At 43.4% G+C, this 8,215-nt stretch overlaps 1 long non-coding RNA gene across 1 annotated transcript in view; it reads right to left on the reverse strand.

Moving 5' to 3' along the window:
- Positions 1-158, reverse strand: part of LOC139025944 (uncharacterized) — a 1,527-nt gene extending 1,369 nt beyond the window's left edge. The window contains exon 1 of the long non-coding RNA XR_011477635.1: positions 118-158. This is a non-coding gene — a long non-coding RNA (uncharacterized lncRNA). The remainder of the gene's footprint in view (positions 1-117) is intronic.
- Between the last annotated feature and the right edge of the window lie 8,057 nt (positions 159-8,215).

Raw genomic sequence — 8,215 nt, forward strand, 5'->3', positions numbered from 1 at the left:
GCTCCATGCTCATTTATGCTGACGTACAATATTGGCGAGGAATGAATGACAGGCTGGGTGTTTTCACGGGCTGCTAGCTACTCGACAGGCTTCCATCATACACAGGGGCACTCTGACCATTTACGTGGAGACGTAACGGTCCACGGAATTCACCGGCGTCGTTCTGCTATTGATTTTGAGTTGATGATCGTCAAACTGGATCTGTCAGTGTAGCAAAGGAAATGATTCAAAACATTAGGCACGGTTAGTCTCACACAAAATGTCAGTGTGGTAGCCCGGAACCCAAGACATTGAATTCATTAAGTGTTGTTTCGGACATAAAAAGAAAAAAACGTTCTCCTTCGGCGACTCCAGTCCAGCTAGCTGAATTAAAATCCCTTGTGATGCTGAAATAAAATAACCTCTTTTTTACCCGTTGTCCTCGTGGTTGGTTCTTTTGCGGGTAGGATGTGAAGACGGGAAGATAATTACGTTTCATAGCGGTGGCAATTACGAAACGTTTCACTAGCGGTGGTAATATACGTAAACGTTCATAGCGGTGGTAATTACGTACCTCGTTTCATAGCGGTGAATGTACGTAAACGTTCAATAGCGGTTGGTAAGACGGTCAGACGTTTGCACAAAGGCGGAGTAAGCCGCTGTTCCTGGTGCTGGTTTGTGCCCCTTCGCTAAACGGGCCTCCTCCACGTCCTCCTGGATGTACATTAGTCTGGTCTCCCTGGGGTAGCGGCTCATGCTCTGGACACTACGCCTGACAGACAAAATAAAGCAACCTTTTCCCTTGCCACAGCCGCATTTGATTGTGCCACATCCTGGATGAAGGCTGCACTACCTCTGAGCCAACTGTGTGGGGTTGTAGAACCTCCGTCTCCTGCAACCCCTTAGAGTGAAAAGAAAAAAACTGAAGCACCCCGCCATCAGCATTTTCAAACGTGACCAAAACATATCAGTCAGCGCGGTAAGAGCTCACATAGGAACTGAGAAGGTGGTCCTGTGAGTCACCGACGAACCGTCACCTACCCCCCCTGCAAGAAAACCATCCTTATTGGGGGTGTTCTTGCATTGGGCTAATTCCCCACTGTTTGTGCTATAGCATTCCCATTTTGCACAACGTCAATGTGAAATTTTTATTGTCTAATCAGTGTTGCTTTCTAGTGGGACAGTTTTGATTTTCACACAGACTGTGATTGACTTGGGAGTTCATTGTGTTGTTTCAAGTTGTTTAGTGTCCGAGTACTGAACAATAGTTTTCCTTCTTCTTAGGACGACCTAATGGATTGTTTCTACTACCATCCTCCCTCTGTCCTCGTTCTCTCCCTCTCCAGGGTGGTGTGAGTGGGGGCTTCGTGGGCCTGACTACAATTGTGATTATTCGGGGCTGGAGTATCCTCTTCTACTGTTCCAGTCCTTCCAGTCCCGCTTGCCCTGGGCAGGTGCCCATCAGGGTGGGCACGGGAGCCACGCCAGTGAAGTACACACAAGTAAAGATAAACAAAAACGATTGCTATTTGGATGTTACAACGCACCAGAAGTTATAAATAACACGCCCATACATTCTTCCAAAAAATTTGTTGGTGTAAACAGTAAAAGAGAAACAACAAATCTCTCCAACCTCGACCAACTCGAACGATTTAACAAAGACTGGCCTTGTTAAATAAAATATACTCATCTATGAAAACCAACGGTCCAAGTTGCAAATCTCCATAATCCATTTCAAAATTATTGGAGTTTCTACCTTTGCAGGAATGACGAAATTAACATGACAAAGAATGGAGTCCAGAGAAGTTTTTTTTAAAGGAAAAATAGCATTGGTTAGCTAGGCTGGACGCTGTGCGAGAATGAAGGCTAATTGACAGGCTCACWGTTTAACTCGTCGTCTTTGTCACGTTTTCATATTTTAGTMTAGGCGTTTTATATTACGAAACTCCTATTTTACAGATGCCCAATCAAGAGCATCCTGTCGGGCTGTATCGCCCACAACCGTAAGGCTCTCTCAGAGGGTAGTGAGGTCTGCACAACGCATCACCGGGGGCAAACTACCTGCCCTCCAGGACACCTACAGCACCCGATGTCACAGGAAGGCCTGTTCACCCCGCTATCATCCAGAAGGCGAGGTCAGTACAGGTGCATCAAAGCTGGGACATAGAGACTGAAAAAACAGCTTCTATCTCAAGGCCATCAGACTGTTAAACAGCCACCACTAACATAGAGGCTGCTGTCAACAAACACTCAAATCTGGCTTTAATAAATGGACATAAAAGGTATCACTAGTCACTTTAAATAACACCGCTTTAATAATGTTTACATATCCTACATTACTCATCTCATATGTATATATACACTGCTCTATACCATCTTGCCTGTGACACACGGCCATTGCTCATCCATATATTTATATGTACATATTCATTCCTTACATTTGGGTGTATTAAGTAGTTGTTGTGAATTTGTTAGATTACTTGTTAGATAATACTGCACGGTCGGAACTAGAAGCACAAGCATTTCGCTACACTCGCATTAACATCTGCTAACCATGTGTATTTGACAAATAAAATTTGATTTGTGTTTTTTTTTCTCAGAGATTTCTCACCAGAACAAACGTATCTCTGAATTGTCAACGGAGCACTGAGCGTACCGCGAACTCTTTGTCTATCCTTTTACATTAACTCAGACCGTAATGCTAATTTTGCGACACATCGGAAACAGACCGACCACCATAACATGTCAAATCCTAAAAAGTTGCTGTGAGAAAGCGGTAACAGAGCTCAGTGCTTAKTATCGGAAATATTAGGTTCCGAAATCTGACTTTTTGGATATGTTAGAGACACMACTGAAGGATTCAGAATAATTTGTCTTGGTAAAATGTATTTTATAACATAAGGAAGTGACATTTCATCACCAAAGYTCTCACACCCTACAAATGGCTAGCTACATTTACGTACGCTTGCTAACGTTTACTAGTCTGAAAATGACTAGCAGTTTGCACGAGTTAGGAARAAGAAACACTGCGCGTATTATAATAAGAATGTAATAAGACCCAGTTTTCCCCGAAAACGATGTCTCTAGTTGATAGAGGATATTTTCTACTAGTTGACTAGTGGCTACGAAGCCATGTGAAATCTGCGTTGACGCCGACGGCTCCAGCATGTGGCAAACAGCGGTAGCATGCAGCCTGTATTTTACCATAAAATGTATAAAAATAACGTCAGCATTCAAACCAAACAAAGTATTACCGTAGGCGGAGCTGTTTAGCAAAATATTATTTCACGAAATCGACATCCATGGTTGATAATAGTACAGTATTTTCGTATTTGTACAACAGAGAAAATTCCTCTCACCGTTTATCACAAATGGCTGACAGGAAAGGGAGAGTATAGCTTCCGGAAGTTAAAACCAGTTCGACTAGTGTCGCAAGCAATTACTTCCTATGGGCGCTTAAAAAAACGTATAAAATGTTCCTTTTTTAAAAACTCGATGCCATAGAAATACTGAATAGAGGGAATCAGATAGACAAGAGTAATACAGGTCTCATAATAGCATGAACATCTCTAAGTGTCTATCCGTTTGATACAGATTCGTAAACAAGTTTAACAGGTATAATATTTTATTAGGTATATAAACCATTCAGTTGTTGAAAAATACATAATATTGTTGACATATATTTATGAATACAATCAATCAAATACGCAATGAACAGATTTTTTTCCTTCACCTTCAATATGAAAAACAATTGACAAGAAGAAAAAGACAATGGAATACATAGGTATTCATTACATCCACCACAGTAGTGAGTCATTTAGCAGACTCTCTTATCCAGAGTCACTTCAGTAGTGAGTCATTTAGCAGACTCTCTTATCCAGAGCCACTACAGTAGTGAGTCATTTAGCAGACTCTTTCTTATCAAGAGCCACTACAGTAGTGAGTCATTAAGGCAGACTCTGCTGATCCAGAGCCACTACAGTAGTGAGTCTTTTAGCAGACTCTCTGATCCAGAGCTCACTATCAGTAGTGAGTCATTTAGCAGACTCTCATGAATCCAGAGCCACTACAGTAGTGAGTCATTTAGCAGACTCTCTTATCCAGAGCCACTACAGTAGTGAGTCATTTAGCAAGACTCTCTGATCCAGAGTCACGCACAGTAGTGAGTCCATTTAGCAGACTCTCTGATCCAGAGCCACTACAGAGTGAGTCATTTAGCAGACTCTTATCCAGAGCCACACAGTAGTGAGTCATTTAGCAGACTCTCTTATCCAGAGCACTACAGTAGTGAGTCATTTAGCAGACTCTCTGATCCAGAGCCACACTACAGTAGTGAGTCATTTAGCAGACTCTCTTAATCCAGAGCCACTAACAGTAGTGAGTCCATTTAGCAGACTCTCTTATCCAGAGCCACTACAGTAGTGGAGTCATTTAGCAGACTCTCTGATCCAGAGCACTTAAAGTAGTGAGTCATTTAGCAGACTCTCTTATCCAGAGCCACTACAGTAGTGAGTCATTTAGCAGACTCTCTGATCCAGAGCCACTACAGTAGTGAGTCATTTAGCAGACTCTCTTATCCAGAGCCACCTAAGTAGTGAGTCATTTAGCAGACTCTCTTATCCAGAGCCACTACAGTAGTGAGTCATTTAGCAGACTCTTCTGATCCAGAGTCGACTACAGTAGTGAGTCATTTAGCAGACTCTCTATCCAGAGCCACTACAGTAGTGAGTCATTTAGCAGACTTCTCTAATCCAGAGCCACTACAGTAGTGAGTCATTTAGCAGACTCTATTATCCAGAGCACTTCAGTAGTGAGTCATTTAGCAGACTCTCTGATCCAGAGCCACTACAGTATGTGAGTCATTTAGCAGACTCTATTATCCAGAGCACTACAGTAGTGAGTCATTTAGCAGACTCTCTGATCCAGAGCCACTACAGTAGTGAGTCATTTAGCAGACCTCTTATCCAGAGCCATACAGTAGTGAGTCATTTAGCAGACTCTCTGATCCAGAGCCACTACAGTAGTGAGTCATTTAGCAGACTCTCTTATCCAGAGCCACCTACTGTCGGTGCATTCAATTAAGGTCGGTAAGACAATCACATATCACAGTCAAGGAAGGAGGTTGAGTAAATCTAGAGTAATAATAGATAATAGTAATAGATCTCTGGAAGCATCCATACTACAGCACATATTACAGCAGTAATTGGTTATCTGGTCTAAAGTAGTGCACTATAATAGGGAATAGGGTTCATTTTGGGGGATGTCCACTACAACAGTAGGCCTATACACTCCTCTGCTCAGGAAGACATCTAGCAGAAATGCTGTGACACTTATTCTCTTTCACACAGGGTGCAGCCTACATTAACCGTACAAGGACACATACAAGTAACAAATGTATCTCCACATAGTTTCTGTGAAAACATCCATCTCGTATTGAATCGGGACTGCCTTCAGTCCTTTGACCATACATTCGAGCAGGTGCATTCCTGATGACAATTGGGGTCCGGCTGTTGTTTGCTGCTGTATCTGAAAGAGAAGGAATCAAAGACTAAGGAATCAGCTTAGTAACAGAAATACAACAACTGCTGCTACTTTTACCTGGAGGGGGGGGGGTGGTGGTATGTCATTTAAACCCTGGTCTATTAACTACTCACGTGTAATTCCAGGGGGCCAGAGAGGTTTCCTCAATCTTAGCGGTATGGAGGTAACCTTCGGTTGCGTCAGTCTGTGTTGGTGTTTCACAACTCTGCACCTTTCACTGGCAGGACAGCAGTGGGATTGAGAACTTCTACACAGAACGACTAGACATGACAGCAGAAAACCCTGAATTCAAAGGGGGGGGAAAAAGCAATGTTTGTCAGATCCGAAAACGGACAGGCAAAAGGCAGTTCTGGCAAATGCCAGATGGGCCGGTCCTTCTTGGTCAGTCTAAATAGGGGAGTTTGCGCTGAATTTAAGGGTTGCTGGCGCTGCACAAGTGTGTACCACTAGACAGACACACCAAGTAGCAAACCCTGAACGACCAAAAGACAACAGTGTCAGATCCTACCTAAACATATTGAGCGTCTCAAATGGCACCCTATTCCCTATGTAGTGCATACTTTTGATAGTGCCATAGGACTCTGGTCAAAAGTAGTGCACTACATAGGGAATAGTGTTCCCATTTGGATGCACTATTACGGTGCATTCACACTACACCCTACACAGACTACTCAATACTATACATCAAACACGCACACTCGTAGGGATTTACAATCATATTATTGCAGTGGAGTTGATTGGAATTTAGTCATCACTTTTGTAGTTGCATAGCAGTTGGCCTAATTGGTTTAAAGGGTTGTTTGTTTGATTGTAATGATAGTAATAATAGGACGTCAACCCAATGGCATCACTAGAGTATACAGATGAGTTGAAATTACTGAGTGAAGCGTTATCGATTACACAACTATAGGAGGACTATGTTAATGTAACAGTATAACTTTAGACCGTCCCTGGCCCCGAACCGGGAGCGAACCAGGACCTTCTGCACACATCAACACAGCCACCACGAAGCATCGTTACCCATCGCTCCACAAAGCCGCGGCCCTTGCAGAGCAAGGGGAACCACTACTTCTAGGTCTCAGAGCAAGTGACGTCACCGATTGAGAAGGCTATTAGCGCGCACCACCGCTAACTAGCTAGCCATTTCACATACGTTACATTAAGTATCATCAAATAGTGTACTCTGCATTACACAGTGTCAATCTGAATCAGGAGAAGTCCCATTCATTCAAAGCCTAATTTCCTAGTGTACTCACCAGCAAGATCATGGTGAACTTCTTGTTGCGGCCTCAAACAATGTCTTCTGAGTCTTCTGAAGAAATTGAAAGTGTTGGTCCGAATACTACTACTACTGGTACTGCTGCTGCTACTGCTACTGCTACTGCTACTGGTACTGGTACTGGTACTGCTCTGCTACTGCTACTGGTACTGGTACTGCTACTAGTACTGTGGAGCTCAGAGTGTCTGGTATCTTGCACCTGAATACGTATGCCTGCCTAAAATAAAGTAAATAGCCGATGTGACGTCAGCAGGACTTTTCCACATGTATGTGACCCGATCAGCGGTCGCTCTTTCTGTAACCACAGAATATTTTGCATCATTCTGGGACATTGCATCATGCATATTCCAGCTCCAGTCAGAGACGGACTAGCTTGAACCCAGAACCCTGTTTTGCTAAACGTTTTACTCTTTTTACTCTGTGTCATTGCCAAACAGATTTGAATGTGATGGACTATTGCTTAGAGGAGTGGAATGATAACAAAAACACCAAGGCTAGAGACAGACTAGAGACAGACTAGAAGACAGACTAGAGACAGACTAGAGACAGACTTGAGACAGTCTAGAGACAGACTAGAGACAGACTAGAGACAGACCTAGATGACAGACAAGAAGACAGACTTGAGACAGATAGAGACAGACTTGAGGACAGACGTGAGACAGACTAGAGACAGACCTAGAGACAGTACTCTTGAGACAGACTAGATGACAGTCTAGAGACAGACTAGAGACAGACTAGAGACTAGACTAGAGACAGACTTGAGAACAGACTAGAGACAGACTTGAGACAGACTGAGCAGAACGTGTAGTACAGACTAGAGACAGACTTTGAGACAGCTCTAGAGACAGCACTAGAGACAGAAGACTAGAGACAGACTTGAGAACAGTCTAGAGACAGACTACAGAGACCAGACTTGAGACAGAACTTGAGACAGACTAGATGAACAGACTAGAGACAGACGTAGAGACAGACTAGAGACCAGACTTGAGACAGACGTCTAGAGACCAGACTAGAGACAGACTAGGACAGACTGAGACAGACTGAGACTGCTAGAGACAGACCTTGAGACAGACCTGAAGACAGACTTGAGACAGACTGAGACAGACTTGAGACACGACGTGAGACAGACTAGAGACAGACTTAGAAGACAGACTTGAGACAGCTTGAGACAGCTAGAGACAGACTAGAGACAGACTAGAGAGAGACTAGAGTGACAGACTTGAGACAGACTAGAGGACAGACTTGAGACATGAGACAGACTGAGACAGACTAGAGACAGACTAGAGACAGACTTGAGACAGACTAGACAGACTAGAGACGAGACTTGAGACAGACTATGAGACAGACTAGAGACAGACTGAGACAGACTAGAGACAGACTTGAGACAGACTAGAGACAGACTAGAAGACAGACTAG

The sequence above is a fragment of the Salvelinus sp. IW2-2015 genome, unplaced genomic scaffold (genome assembly GCF_002910315.2).
Source record: "Salvelinus sp. IW2-2015 unplaced genomic scaffold, ASM291031v2 Un_scaffold3615, whole genome shotgun sequence".
Lineage (NCBI taxonomy): Eukaryota > Metazoa > Chordata > Actinopteri > Salmoniformes > Salmonidae > Salvelinus > Salvelinus sp. IW2-2015.